Source organism: Pezoporus occidentalis, unplaced genomic scaffold, assembly GCF_034315485.1.
Source record: "Pezoporus occidentalis ecotype Australia unplaced genomic scaffold, CSIRO_AGI_Poc_V1 ctg4, whole genome shotgun sequence".
NCBI classification, from domain to species: domain Eukaryota; kingdom Metazoa; phylum Chordata; class Aves; order Psittaciformes; family Psittacidae; genus Pezoporus; species Pezoporus occidentalis.
Window position 1 is genome coordinate 16,659,942 of NW_026915724.1, and position 14,991 is coordinate 16,674,932.

The window sequence follows — 14,991 nt, forward strand, 5'->3', positions numbered from 1 at the left end:
ACTATTCTATGATTCTATGATTGTTAAGCCATAAGTAGATTTTAAGCTATTTGAAAAGCCATAAGTAGATTTTAAGCTATTTGAAATTACTGATCCTGAAAAGTTAACCTACATGAAAAAAGTTCAGAGAGTGCATAGCTGAATGAGGAGGGGACCAGGTGAGAGAAGATGAGTTAGATAAATTAGTGTCACTTTTCATAAGTATTACAGTCAGAATCTTCTGCTTCATGTAGATAATTGGTTACTTCAATGTTTTCAGCCAGAGAAAGGCATACAGCTTTTTCCTGCCTTTTTTTTTTTTTGTTTTTTTTTCCTTTTTTTTTTTTTAAGAATTTGAACTTCCATTTTTCAATGACTGGTGAAGAAATACTGAGTGTGTCTCTCAAATCTTGTCTGTCTGGGGTTTAACTCCCAGTGTGACGGTACCTTTTTGCCTTAGGCCTTTGATGTATTTATCCTCACAGTGCCTCAGAAAGGTTAGGAAGATCTAAGGGTACTTAACAATTAAATTAAAAATAATAGCTTAAGGTGAGATATACATTCTTGCATCTGAAGTTGTGGTACAGAAATGCTCTGCTCAGCTATTACCTCCCTTAAAAGACACCTTTCTGGCACACTTAATGGTCTCTTGTCTCAGCCTGAACCCAGAGTTACCGCTGTTTTCTCCAAGCTGAGGAAGCAAAAAGAAATTATTCCCAGACTGAAAAGCAGTAAACTTCAGGCAAGGATTTAACTTTACAGGCAAAGGTAAGTAATTTCATTGAATACTAACATCCTCCACATTGCTTTGGTCTTTTGACCATTCCACAATCTAATGCTTTCCACTACTTCTTCCAGGCCATCAGTGAAGGAAACTTTTGCATATGAGGTGAAATGGTATACCAGGAAGTTGTTATTCAGGAATGCTCCACTTCCAAATTTGGGGCATTGAGATGCACAGATTATTTTAAAAGAAAAAGTAACGCATAAAAGACATAATAGTAACTCATATTGATTGTTCAGATTGTTTGTAAATAGTATCATGTGGTTAAAGTGCAGGAAAATGCTGCTGGAGATCTTCCGTTAGAGCTGTGAGGAATGGAGGATGTGGAGGTTGTTTCTTCGGTGGTGCATTTCTAACTATTTTTTACCCTTTTCCCGTTGGCTTAGGTGAGAAATAGGAATATATGGCATTCCAGGATGAAATTACTGGTACAAAGCAGGTCTACTAATTTAATCAGAATTGTAAGCTAGCCTTTTCCTTATACTAGTTATGCCAGTTAGTACTGTTACATAGAAGCAAGTCACAGTGCATGCATATACTACCAATCACTCCCACAATGAATTTCCATATGGCTGTAACAGTACTGCACTGGTTTCCAAATTGTCCTTTTCCCATGACAGATTGTACTGTTGTATTTGGGATACAAAGTGAATTCTTCCAGCTCTGAGTTTAGGCTTTGTGGAACCTGAGTACAAAGTAAGATCTGGAGATATAAAACTTGCACCAACATTGCTTTGCTACAAGGTTGTATATTGATTTAAACTACTGGCTCCTATCCATCAAAGCTTCTATTTCAGAAGACTTTTTCTAGGAATCTTTCTGTATCATAAGTATACCAGGCCCTTAAAAAATTGCTACTATTTATAGAATTGTATTCTGAAATGTGTATTTTATTTGAGATCTTAAATACCGACCTCTGTAGCTTCAAAGTAATGGATGAGGGCTTTAAAGTTTAGAGGGCAACATCTGTTAACACTGCCTGTTTTGCATATCTGTATACCATATAAATTTGTTCAAATGATTTGAAAATAGACATTCATAAAAGTATACCCAACATTTAGTTTACTGACCATAATGAAATGAGAGTATGACTTGCAGATGGATCTCTTAAGTCTAAATAATTTTGCAGATGTGTCAAATGTGTTTTGTGGAAGAAATGTAAGGGTAGCAAATTCTGTAAGGTGGAGAACATGAATGCTGAAATTTTTAATTACTACATAAGTATCGTAATAGTTGAAAGGATACAGAAGTGGACAAGATCCATGTCACTTGCTGAAAGCTAACAAACAGTCCTCTGTTTCTCCACCCTCAACACTGCTCCGGATGAACTTTAAAAACTTTAAAAATTTAAATATTGGAATGAATAAATGTGACCAGACAAAACAGTAAACAGGACTGTTATCTCTATGTTTTTAAGTGATGTTGAAAGTAGAACTAGCATCTGAAATGAAGGTATCGAACTCTGGGTTTCGATATAGTCACTTAAACATACGCAAAGATTAACCTTTTCTCTAAAACTGGTAGTTAAATATTACTGTGGCAGCTTTCTTTGGCCTTTTATTTGCTGTTAATTATTGGTGTTTGCTAGAGCAAAGGAAGAAGTAAATACTTGAGGAAAAGACCTTGTGCTTAGTGTAATAATTTGATAAATTTGGGAACCTAAGCTGAATCTTAGGTTCAGAAACTCTTTGTTCATGAATGCTTGTGTACTAAATGAGAGTTAGGCTGAGCAAAAGCAGATAATGGACATTCAGGCCCCTGTATTGCTGAAGATGCTCTTCTGGGTATCAAAAGGGAAGAAGGTGATTAAGAAGTGCATTAAGGGAGTAGAGACCCTTGCAGTAGCGAGCAGTAACTGTGTTACATCTCTATTGTATGGCATAATGCCACGCGGAGATAGTTTAGCTCTCTAAGTAAGAGAGTTGTATTAACTTTTGAGTAAACAACTTCTCTTTCTGAGGATGCTATGTCAGTTCTAGGGCTGGCAAGATCCCCAGTAACTTGGACATTTTATGTTTGCTTTAATGCACGGTGTAGATGTGCCAAGTCTGTGTATTTGATTTGCAAAGGACAGAAACGTAGTGGTTTTGGCTTGTTGATTGTTGATGTTCTATGTTGTCTGCATAGTGTACAGTCCTTTCATAAAATTGCCTCTTTGAATACAAGTTTCTATAGAAAATAGTATTTTCATGCCTGTGTCCTCTGAACTTGGCAGGTTACCGAATCCAAGAGACCAGAGGCTTTCAGTCACTGAAGGCAGAGGTGTAGTTAAATTCAGATGCGTTGTTCAGCCTGTTGAATTTGTCTGTTCACTATTGGCCTGCTGTAAGGTCGGGAAATGTGCAGGTGCCTTTCTGAACAGGGGAAGAGAGTTCAGTCTGTTAGCAGTACTTCTGCGTGTCACACCTTCATTACAATGTGTTTCATTTTATATTCCATTTTTTCTTGTTAATTTGATCCTGTCAGTAGTTAAAACCAGGTAATTTGATCCAGAAATTATGATAATTTTCTATGGAGAATTGAAATGCACAGAAATTTAACATGAAAGAGAGACCTGTCTTATACCTGTTTTTCTGTACCAGTGTACAGTGACCCTAGAGAAGTTAAACAAGGAAATTTCTTTTAAAAGAGGAGGCAGAAATCCTGCATGATATTAAGGAGAAAAGAGCCTCAGGGAGGATATTTCAATCACGGTGAGCTGACAAAATGCTCCAGAGCAGCACAGTCCACTTTTAGTGTCATGTTGAAGAATGGAGACACAGTTCAAGGGTGTGCTATTAGTATTGCCAACCCAAACTTCAAGTGTCCGTGTGATGGAAAGGACCCTGCTGTATACAGCTATCTCAGCTGCTGAGTGATAGTAACTTGGGTATACTAAGAGGCTTTTTTGTGAGATCTTATTAAAGATAAGGCTTAAAAAATTCTTGATGAAATTGTAATAATTGATTTATTTGTCATTCTTTTAAAGCTGGAGCACACTGACCTTTTTAAATATAGAAAACAAAACCAAAACCAAAACCAAAAGAGAATAACCTGGTGAAATATAGGCACTTCTGCCATCTTTATTGTTATCCTTTGCCTCACTCAGGTGGTGTTCACAGCTACCTGGACTACTCTCAGACTTACGCCTCAAGGACATCTGCAGTGCTCATGAGACAGAGCTTTATAGAGCAGACTCACACAGCACTCTGCTTCAGAGATGAAGTGATTGCTGGCCAGGAGAAATGAAAAGGGAGCGTTACATTACTTCCCACTGCAAATGTGATCTGGACCAACAAGCTGTAACCTGCACTTACAAGAAAATTAGCCTTGTCACTGTATTTTAAGGGGGAAAAGCATTTTTGGTAAGATGTAAGGCAGTTTCCCTTTGGAGGGGTAGGGGATTGCCATGTTATCAGAGACAGGGTGAAGCTCTGGAGTGGGAAACTGTAGAATGGTTCTAGTTAACAACTTTTTAGGGCATCTATGTGTCATTCATCAGGCTTGCTTTTTGTCTGTCTGAAAACAGAATAAACAAAGGAGATGGTCTGCTACACAGTTCTTTGCAGTGAAGTAGGTAATCTTGGTTCACTGAGCAGAATATAAAACCAAGTCATTCTCGATGGCCTATGCCATAATGAATGCTTGATTTTGAATGTCTGAGGAGTACATGCCCCCCCGCCCTCCCCCAAGCCACACTGGGTATGACACCCACAGCTTCCATGGCCAAAGAGGCTGAGAAAAATGTTTTAAGGGAGGAAGTCTTGATGGCATGTCAAGGTAGGCATTTATAGACTGTCATGACAAAAAGCCCTGTGTGAGAACAAATAAATATGTGAGCTTGTTTTTTCAGTTTATAAAGCTGTTTGCCAGGGATTGTAAAAATGGGAGCAGTAATTAGGATCAGTATGCAAATGCCATTGAAACGCTACACAATTATTCCTTACCTCACCTACAGCTTTCTTTTCCATTTTTCTTCCTCCTCTAGCACATTTCAGCCAAAACACAACCCACACCAAATTGGCCCTGCAGCATCAAAGCTGACAAATCTGAACTGTGATAAAATAAGGGAAACAGAATTCACAGAACTGGAGATTTTACAAAGGGCACCTTCCATCTTTTCAGGAGCTAACCAGAGGAGTGTCCTTTGAATAAAGCACCTCAGGAAGTCTGCCCTCTGTCACATAATAGGCCCCAGGTTAAGTAAGACTAGTGGATAAGAGCAGCACCATAACCAATGGCTGAAGGGAACGTAAGCGTTTAAGTGGATGACAAAACACAGAGCAATGATGTTTCTGTATAAAATCGAATCCAGTAACAGCATTTCTGCATATTTGATCACCTCTAAAGATGGCATTTTGTAGGAGAGCATAAAGGTAATCTATATATATTTATATATTCATATATATATATATTCAGTCTGTGTATAGAACTGTGAGAGCCTCTGACATCACACAAGAAGGTTGTTTGGCTATTGGCTTTTTCTGGGTAGCCCAAAACATGGAAACCCAGCAGGACCTCAGCACACCACCACAGAATTGAGGCATCTCTGCCTCTCTGGAAAGAGACAATGTGGTCTTTCTGTGCCTCTGGGAACTAACCAAGACTTGCTGCCAGTGCAGTGCATTAGATGTGGGATGGCTCGTCTTCACTCAAATCTTGGTCCTGGCAAAGCATGCATAAATCTGTCCTTGACAGAAATCAGGAGAATGTGATTCTGACAGCCATTTCTTCATGTGTGCAGTCAGCCGGAAGGGTGATGTCAGGAAACTCTGTGACACCCCACAAGAAAGCAGTCTTTGGGTGAGCAAGCAGTAGTCATCTTAGGAGGAAAACAATACATGGAGTCACTGCATGACTCCATACGTTATTTCCTCTGTGCCCATGGGACCACAGATGAGTCAGCAACAGTTCATGGTTTGTAGTAACAAAAGTAGCCGACAATTGTATCAAAATCAGTATGGATGCTTGGTTCTCATCCAGGGCCAGCAGGAGGTTCTCAACCAACAAAGCCAATGCAGTCTAGTCTATCAGGACATCTGTTGCTTATGAGGAGAGTGATGTAAACAAAGAACAGCCCTTCTTGTTTTATCTGCTCATTAACAATGTGATGCCTTGTGAACCATAAACATACAGTGTGTGGTAGTTAACTGGCTTTGGTGCTGATTATACTGTTGTCAGATAGGAAGTCTCATCTTTTAAGATACTTGCAGCATTGTCGCAGGAATACAGATCAAGAGTGGACCTGCATCACTGAGGTGACCAGTCTTAGGGTATGATACCACTGATGTCTAGTTTTCACACTCCATCAACAGCATAATTGTGGAATATCTCCCTCACGCTGAAAGCTGTAAAGCCTGTACTGAAAGACAAAAAGCCACAACTATACTATGCCAGAGGGAGACCATGGAAGAGACTAAGCTGTCACCAAAATGTCCTCGGAGGAGCAGGGTATTTTTAAAATAAAATTTCCAAAAGATCATGGGAAGCAGATGATGCCATACTGCAGAGGAAAGGTCTCTCCCACCTGGTGGAAAAATTCTGTTCCTGGACTCCTTATTGTGTAATTGATTTAACCCTCTGGGTACGGGGGAACACTTCCATCAGGTACCCAGGGTGAAAGGACAGCTTTCCTCCCAGATTTATGCAAATTGTGGACAATCTCTTTAAGAAGATGAGGGGGGAAAAAACCTCATAAGTCAAGTGCATCAAAGAGAAGGACCTGTTTGGTTCTGCCAGATGCCAGGTAACTCCCTGGATCATGAAAAAGAATGGAGACAAACAAGAACGTCTCTTTTCAAGAGAATCTTGTGCTGAAGCACAGGGGAAGGTCATATAATTTTTACCATCCCTCTTTCTCCTCCAGATGGATTCCAGCTAGATGAGCAGGGTAAGCAGTCTTAGGTAGGGATTTTGTTGTTAGGCATTTATAGGAGATAGGACCCAATATCCCTAGAATTTTGTTGTGATACGGGACCTACCTCTTCACCAAATTCCTTTGAAAAATTCAATTTCTATTGCATTGTTTCCCTTTATTTGCCATTTGGTGCCTGGGTTTTGCTGTGATTTACACAGTAACCCGAAAGCGAACAGCACCATAATCTTTAGAGGGTTAAATGCTACCTTCTGCATTTGTGTATGAATCCATTTGACCCCAGTAAGACTTTTGCTCATGTAAGAGTAGGGAGTACAGTCTTGTCTCTGGCAGCCCTCAGGCAGTAGTTAGGATTTGTTCTAATTAATGGAGTCTCTAGTAGGAATTATTCTGCATTTCCCAAATACAAAACCAGTGAGTTCTAATGTTAGTTCGTTGTTCTGTTTTAATAGGGCTTTCAAACATTTCCTCTAGGCTTTCAGAGGAGAAATCATATTGAGTGTATTATTCAGTATTTTAGGCTGTGCTCATCATTGCATTCTTTCTAATCAAAGCACCTTTTTGGTTATTGTGTGCACTCAGAAACTATAGACAGCATGCAGATTTGGCTGCTTTTCCATTGCCACTCTGAAAATTGTAAGCAAAATTGCTTTTCATTTTGCCTGACAGACAGTTTTAATTTTATTCATCATTTTATCAGATTATATAACATTTCTGTTGTCTGTGTCTGTCTTCTGACTGCTTTCTTCTCTCTTCCTTTTCCCCCTATTACGTTTATGCTGAAAATATGAAAACAACAATAAAAAAAGCGACCAATAATAGTTTCTTGCAGTAAAAAAGGCTTATTAAAAGGATATTTTCTGCCTGGGTGAAAAAATTCCTTGGAAATATCATAAATACTTTATAACACACAGAGCTACACTTTTATTGTCTTCAGAAGTTGATTGTCTGCATAAGCCATTTAGCAAAAAAAAAAACAGCAAAACTAAACAAAACCAAAAATGTCACATTTTAAAAAATAATTAGGTGAGTTTTCTTCACAGGCCAATTAGGCAGATTCCAGATGAAACATCAGAAAAGGATTAAGTAGCCGTACAATGGGTGAGAGCTTTTCAAATCAGTTTGATGACAAAGCAGATGTACTTTCATTTTGTAGAAAAATTGCTAATACTGTAACATCCAGTGGACTTGGTTTTATTACATGTTTACAGGGCTCTTCATTGTGGTCTCAGCAATATGAAGAGCTCTGCAAGCATGCAATAACAACTGAGCAGACTTGATGTTAGCACTGTTCATTGATGTCCCTTGTAGCAGGGAACTTCTGTTTAAATAACCACTGAAGATTTGTGGTGTGCTCCCTAACCTTGGATTTTAACAATAAGGAGCAGAAGGACAATCTTTCTAGTAAAGCATTTAGATCGTGTTTTGTTTTCTTTCCTATAAGTACATGAAGTTTTTTCTTTAAAATATCCAAGATTTGCTGGTAAGGATGATTCATAACTGAAGTCCAGTTTTCCTTTGGGATAAGGCACCAGTGTTTGTTTTTTGTTTTTCTAGCATAGCAACTGAATTTCATCATTCATTTTGTCATTTAGCAATAGAAGACAACTTCACCAAAGAAGCTCACAGTACAAGTAAAATTAGAAGTAAATGGAAGCCATATGTTACTGTAATTTCCAAGGTTAAGAAAAAGCTATAGTTCAGGCTATATGCTTTTTAGTGGAGAGAGAAGTATACTTTGTTATCAGTAGCCTTGAGTTTTTAGGTTTTTTCTTAATAGTTATTTATTTTGTTAATGGTAGTTTGAAGAACACATTACGCCCAAAGTGTTCAGAGCAAGGTTGTTGCCTGGCAGTAATCCATTTCTTAACTTATGTACAACTGTGGAGTTATTAATGCTAGTCAGGTTATGTGCAAGGATTCAGGAAAATTCTTTATTCCTCATTGACTCCTGACAGTTATTGTACCTAGGAACTGGGTAACGTGTTCTGAAGTGAGCAATTATGGAAATGTTTACTTCACTGGCTGCATGTAAATGTGTGCAGAGAATGTACCAGAATTTTTCCTTGGGGGTATTTAATTCTCTCCAGGGCAATGAAAATCAAATGATTTTTTTTTTCCTCTTTTTTTTTTTTTTTTCCAAAGCTGGGATTTTTTTTTTTAAGTGCTATAATGCAGCTGAATAATGATGAATGCAGAAGACAGAAAAGAAATACAGAAAGAACTACCAACTAGCAACAGATCTGGAAAACAAATCTTAAGGTGGAAGCTAAACCAAAAAGGAAAAAAGGGGTAGGGAGCAAGGGAAGGCTTGTGACAGATTCAAGTGTGCTGGAAAAAGGATATAAAATGGATACTCTAGTATTCAGGAGTAGTACAGTGCATGTAATACATCTGGTTTTTAAGAACATAAGCGATTGGCTCAGTATTGTTCACATCGGAGGGCATCACATTTGCTTGTTAATTAAATGCAGTACCAGAACCTACTGTCCCTGGACAGTTGGTGAAAAAAATCCCAATATGTATGTATATCTGAAATTTCTATAGATGCATGTGGGTCTCATGCAAATTACAACTGGATTGTTACTGCAGCTTTTAAATGCCTCACTCCCCTAGTATTTCACCACTACTTTTATGTAGCCATTGAGAAAAGGGGCTGGTTTACAAAAAAGGAATCTGGGCAAATGTATAGCTTTTAGGAGAAATTGAATGGGATGTTTTCATCGCTGGGCTTTTTGTAAAAGCCAGCTCATTCTGTAAATGTACCTTAAGGTCATATACAAGCAGCTTGAACTGAAATCCTGGAAAATCTTAAGTATTATGTAACCTGTGCATGAATCCAAACTTATAGCGTACTCAGCGCTGAACGCTTGCCAAAGGGAAACTGAATTTAGGTTTGGGGGCTTTCTAAATAAGATTCTTAATCATATCAAAGTGATTTTAGAAATCACGAGTTTTCACATACTGTTTTACAGTAGTGAGAGTAAATATTACTTTAAATTGGCCTCAGTGGTCATATGCCTGTCATTAGACTAGAATTGGATTGCATTAATTAAAAAAAAAAAAATAGTTGCTGACCTTTCTGCTCTAATTTTTGTATGTATTTTTCCTGAATTTCTTAAGGAAGGGTTTCATAAAAAGGGTTTTATGTCTTGCAGAAAATTGAGTTTTGTAGACATTACCTAACTCTTGATTTGTCACACTGGGATCAATAACATTTCGCTGCTCTTAAACACACAGAATCACAGGGGACACATAATGTTTTTTATAAGTGCAGTAAAGTTAACGTGTTGTTGAAACAAAAACTCCTCTGACAGTCCTGTAATAAGTACACTCTGAAACTAGCAAATTATCTGTAATACTAGGAAAGGCAGGAAGAGCGCTTAAGAGTACAATGTGTACGTTGTTGGCACTAGGTACAGCATGAAGACAGAAGGAGGGATATTCTAAATTTTCTGCTCCCTTACATGTCAGAGACACAGTATAGAGCTGGATTTCCCTGGGATCCATGTTGTGGAATTGGCGCAGTGGCCACAAGCAGTTTGGGGGTTGCTTCTTTACCCATCGTTAAAGCTACTGTTTCAGCAGCTCCTCAGCATAAGTGGATTCTGCTGTGACTTTGTGAGGGATTCAGATGGCTCTAAATTTATGCAAGGGGTTAGCCCACTAAACTGTGCAAGAGAGGCATCAGAGAACATCAGACAAGTGGACACGCATTCTCCTCCGCTAATACAGTCAACAAAAGTTTGTTCTTCAGACTCTTGCTACTAGAACCCCACCCCCCAAACGACTGGTATTTTCAAGTAGCTTTGAGTTATAGTTGAATGAAAGACAGACCCTCTCCCCAACATCTATTGTCTAGGAAAGAAATGGAATTCAAATAACACATACATCCATCTTTGTTTCCTGATTTAGAGAATCAAAGGAACTGATGTTAGATTAATTTGTACAGTTGCGCTGAAATGGCTGTATTCTATTGCCAAGTTTCTTTCTGGTTTCATACCAGAAAAAAGAGAAATGTGTGGTTTTGATACTTTATGCATCGCTGTAGTGATTATAGAAAGAGAGAGGGGGGGGAAATCATGTGAAGGAGATTTCCATTTATGCAGGAAATGCAGCTACAAGACCCTGAAAGGTGTGGCTGATATGTGACCTTTTCTTGGATTTTCCTCCTTGAGAGATTTAAGGGCAGGAAAGGTTGAGAAGCTGTTTAATGTTAAAGGAATTTTGGATATTGATGGTAGCAGGCAGTGGCCCTTTTATGCACAGTGGAAGTGCTGGAAGATAGATGTAGCCTGATGTGAAAATCTTGTCACTTTGTGTAAGCTGGTGCTATCCATCCTTCAGCACTTTGCAGAGAATGTAGTTTTATGTTCATTTAATAATTATCCATTTTGGTTGTACTTGTCGGGGAGAGCTTCTTGAGCCCCATCAGTTTTTCAGAGAAGCACCACTCAAGCTCTTCTGCTGAAAATGTTTTTCCTTTCCTCCCTTCACTTCATTCCACTCTTCCCCTTATCGACACACTCATCAGTGCCAGAGCTCTTCAGTATTCAACTCCTGTCCTTTGTGAAGTGATTTTGCCCAGACACGTCTGGCTCAGGGTGAAGTGCCCTCCCCTGAGAGCACGCACTGCAGCCCCAGGTCGCCAGCACCATGAATACATTATTATCCCAATTTCCATCCTGTTGCCACGGCAGCACTTTTGGAGCTGCTGGGTTATTAAGTCGTACATCACTAATACCCTGATATGAGCAGAAGTTGGATTTAATATCGGCCTTTGATCAGATTACCTCCCAACAGTCAGCTGTCATTAGAAAATTCCTTTGCTCATTATACCCTCGGAGCTCTGGCCTGTGTAGAAAAGGGTGGCAGGCCTGATACATGGAGGCAATTTCCAGCCTAGGCCTTGTATTGTACACTTAATTTATTTTCTGACCTTTCTGATATTTAGAAGATTCTGTACAACTCCTCTCTTTCTTTCTCTCTTCTTCCCCTTGCATGCGTTTGTGTATGTATATATGAAATATCCTTAGTTTTGTGGGGGCCTTTTTTTTTTTTTCTCTTTTTTGTCTCTTGCCAAGTGATACTGTACTTTGTAGGAGAGTGTCTGTTTTCTGCCTGTCCTCGGGTAATGTATAAAACATGGTGCTTCAGGTAGAGATGAAGGGTAAACTGATGTCCCCCTAAATGGCCAGCCTGTGTATGCACCTAACACTTCACTGAGCAATCTGTCAACATGTCAGCAACACATGTTTTATAAAAAGCCTCCAGTGGGAGCAAAGGCTCCTGCCAGGGCTTAGGAAATGCTTTGAATTCAGCAGATTTCTATTGCTGGAGTCCCCCGAGGTTCCTTTTACAATGCCTACATTTCAGAAATTTGAACTTGGGACCCTTAGGGGGTTCTCTCCGAATGCCTGAAAATGTAGAGTTATATTGTTGCGTGTCCCCAAGCGGTCTTTACTAATACCTGAATTCGGAGAAGCTGGAAATTACAGAGCTCCCCAGGGGGAGCTTTATCCACACCAGGAAGAAGAGAATAACTCTGCAGGGAGATTGCTTAATGCATTGCTGAAATAAAAGAATTTGAGAGAGATGGGTTGAAGTGGGTTTTTTTTTTCCTTCTTTTCTGGCCACTCCTTCGGCTTAGCTAAGTCCTTAAAGACAAAGTCAGGGTAAAGAAGCAGCTGGGCTTTTTTTTAATGAAATTTTAGTTGTGGCTTTTCGAAACAGCCAGTTGACGCGTACGTGTGAGCATGTACGTACAGACATACATACATCCTGCCAATGTTTCTGTTACGTGTACAAGTTTATTTTGCTTCTGTTGTGCATCCTCGATTTTCCCTGTGTTCCTCTCCCTGAGGCGCCTGAGTTTGCTTACCCTCCCTGTCTTCCAGCCTTCAGAAATACTCCTGCTTGTATTTTTCACACCTTTACTAACCTGCCTTTTCCACGGGGCAGGCTTGCTTCCCTCCTGACCCAAAAGGACGTGGTCAGACCTCTTCCTGCTCAGAGCATGAGGTGCTGATGCTCACTGCCTCATCGCCCGGCTGTCCCTCAGCTTGGGGAGAGGCTGACTGTGCCTGCCAAAGCCAGGCCAACCCCACACATGCCCTCAATATGCTCTGCAAGGCAAGGGAGAACTTATCTTTAAAAGCACCCTATTGTTACAGTAGGAGCCTTCATGTTCTACCGGTCATGTTTTCACTGAGCTTCCAAGATAGTCAGAAAATCTGAAACCCAACTGTGTGCTTTTTGTCCTCCCTAGTAAGGCAAAAGCCTCTCCTTGTAGGCTGCTTTTCCAGATCTTTCCGTGGCCGGCTTTTGACACGGCATCACCTGACCCTATGGGGAGGGAGCTGGGGCCAGGCTCGTGTTTACCCGCCATCCTCAGGGGACGCAGCTCTACCTTGGAGGAGGCCAGCGTCTTTCAGCTTTACAGACAAAGAGGAGGCAAACGCTCGCACACAGCTCTGCCGGCCGGCCCGTGTAAAACAGTTCCAGCTGTGGCCGCTCATGGATTTGGGGGAGGAGGGGGGAAGGCATTGGCTTGTGTTTTAGGTGTGGTTGCATGCATAGAGCTTGCTCTAAACATCGCTTTGTAACTTCCTTGGAGGAGGGGAAAGGGATGTGAACAGCAAGCGATTCTCAACTTGGGAAACTGTAAGAGCATTTTAAAACCTGAAGTACAGTTTCAGGTGGGATTGGGGTTTCGCTGTGTTTCGTTGGGAAGTCTAAAGATAATTTGTCCCTCATTCTACAGAAAGTATTTTCCTCTGGCAGTTCCCAGTAAATGAGGCAAACTCTGCACTGGGTTTAGTTTGGTGGCCTTAAGTGTCATGGGCTTACAAAAGGCCTATCTCATATCTGGAAAGGCTAACTCTCCTGGTTTGTTGGGTGATTTCTCTTTCTCGTTTTTCTCCAGAAGTGTACGAGGTGACAAAATTAATTAGACCTAACGCAGGCGTGAAAAGTTTGAGAGCCCATACAGTTTTAACTAATGCTTTTGCTGATGCGGCTTCTGTCCTCTGAAGGCTTTCTATTTACTGTGGCAGAATAATTGAAGATCAGGGAAGGCTTTTGATCACCCACAGAAGGGTGCATGTTTGGGAAAGGCTAGGAAGGAGGGGGTCGTACTGTTCAGAGATGAGAGAGCAGAGAGACCCATTTAGAAAGAAAGCCTAAACTACTCTTGCCTTCCTGGAGTACGAGAGTCAGCTGGTATTTTTTATCCTTAAGGAAAGTAATGAGAGGAACCTGCTTTTGATATCTGTGAGTGCAAGTCAAGCTGAGCCTCCTGCTATATTTTGGTAACACTTTCACTGGACAGAATGTTTCCCTGTTCATTACAAAAGTGGGGCCAGCTGCCTGTCTGACAAAGCAAGTGTATTTAAAGTGCCTCACAGTGTGCTTAATGCATTTGAAGAAGGTGTTTTGTATTTTAAGTACTTATAGGCGTCCAGTGAAACATTTGCATCTGGCACCCTTTTTAAAAATAAAAGAGGAGAAATTTTCTCTTCCATGTGGTGCCTTTCATGAAAATGCATCTGCCCTCTTCACTACCCATTATCAAATAGAGAAGGGTTTTGTACTTAGGGATTTTATTTTTTAAATTTTTTATTTATTTTAGTTGTATTGGTAAGAAATGTGTCTCTCATGAATAATACCAGCAGGAGTTTCCCATTAAATGGTGTTGAGCATGTCACGGACAACTCGATTTAACTTTTAAATTTTCTCTTGCCTCCTTAGGAAGGATTCAGATAGTGCATCAGCATAATCTTAAATATATTTCCCGGGGAGGCCACATTTGTAGTTTTCCCAGCCCCCACCATGAATGCAAAGTCCTTCTCTTTCTCTGTGTAACTTCAGAGCAAAGTTGGCCTGCCAGATGGAGTGCTGCTGCACTGGCTTTCCCCTCTCAGACACTGAAACACATTATTTTTGAACCGTACCCAGTCTCCCCTAAGGCTCAAAACTAAAAGACTAGCCTGAACTCTGATCTCTGGCATGGTGGCATGATGCACTGCATGACTCCTAGCTAGCCAGTGCTGCATTTTCCGCCTTTCCAAATGAGTGTAATGTCATTTCTTATCCTTTCTAAGATTTTCACCCTGGAGGAATGTAGTGAGGATTATTCAGAGGAGTTGAATGCAACTCAGTATTTGCAATTTGACTCAGTTGCAGTTGTATGACCCTGTATTCTTAACCAGAGCGCCAGTGTAGAAGCCAGATTTCCACTGGAGAGAGATTGCTTACATAGCGATGCATCACTTCTGTGGTTGCAGGGAATGTAATTTTTCATGTCTTCTAGCAGAAAAGTTGAGTTGCAGCAAAGCGGGAAACCAATGCACTGGATATGGAACTATTTTTTTCA

At 40.2% G+C, this 14,991-nt stretch overlaps 1 protein-coding gene across 2 annotated transcripts in view; it reads left to right on the forward strand.

Moving 5' to 3' along the window:
* Nucleotides 1–14,991, forward strand: part of ZNF521 (zinc finger protein 521) — a 233,693-nt gene that overhangs the window by 40,798 nt on the left and 177,904 nt on the right. The gene's annotated exons all lie outside the window — the stretch shown is intronic.